This window comes from Alexandromys fortis, unplaced genomic scaffold, assembly GCF_014885135.2.
Source record: "Alexandromys fortis isolate MF-2015 unplaced genomic scaffold, M_Fortis_MF-2015_v1.1 scaffold_3, whole genome shotgun sequence".
Classification (NCBI taxonomy): domain Eukaryota; kingdom Metazoa; phylum Chordata; class Mammalia; order Rodentia; family Cricetidae; genus Alexandromys; species Alexandromys fortis.
This window is the reverse complement of record NW_026067909.1, coordinates 11,873,661-11,874,556: the sequence shown is the minus strand read 5'-3', so window position 1 is coordinate 11,874,556 and position 896 is coordinate 11,873,661.

Sequence of the window (896 nt, the reverse complement as noted above, 5' to 3'; positions counted from 1 at the left end):
AAAATGTGATTTATTATTTTATGTGTATGATCTCTTGCCTATATGTATGTCCGTGTGCCGCATGCATGCCTGATGTCCATGGAGGCCAGAGAAGAGCATCAGTCCATTGGGACTAGAGTTACAGATGGTTGTGAGCCACCATGTAGGTGCTGGCTGGGATTTAGACCTGGGTCCTCTCTGAGAGCAGCCAGCGTGGCTCATAGACGTGCATGCAAGAAAATAAAAGTCATACACATAAAAATAAAATGAATAAAATTCTAAAGACAAGAAAACTTATTTTTGTGTACAAATGTGTGTCTATGTGTGTGTGCATGGGTGCCCACAGCGGCCAAAAGAGGGGATCAGAGAGTCTGGAGCTACAGTTACGGGCAGTTGTGAGCCACCTGGTGTGGTAACAAGCACTGTCACCACTGAGCATGCTCTGACATGCTCGGTCATAGTGCTTTCCGTCATGGATATGGCCGTCATGGGTTAAAGGGTATGCCTCCGTGTGGGAGTGGACCTGTGTAGGCAGAACTGTAACATGGCTTCTGACCAAGGCGGGCGTCTAGAGCAGAAAACACATGAGAAGGCCTCCCAGACCTCCTACTCACGTCTGTCCCACCCCCCTCCCTTCCTGGGTTCTGGTGGGATCCTGGATGCTTCTCCAAGTTTGCTTATATGGAGCCTGGAAGCCAGCCATCCTTACCTTGTCCTGTGGGGTCCTGCATGGTCAGGACTGATATGGGATGGCATCTGGCCCCTTTCTCTGCCTAGCTAACCCTTCAGGGCTTCCCTCTCCCCTGCATCTATACCTCTGCCAAGGGCAGCCACATCTCCCCGGATCATGGACTTGCCTTCTTCCTGCCAGGCTGTGCTCTGCCTGGCTGACCAAGTGTAGAGTACGGGCCGCTCCC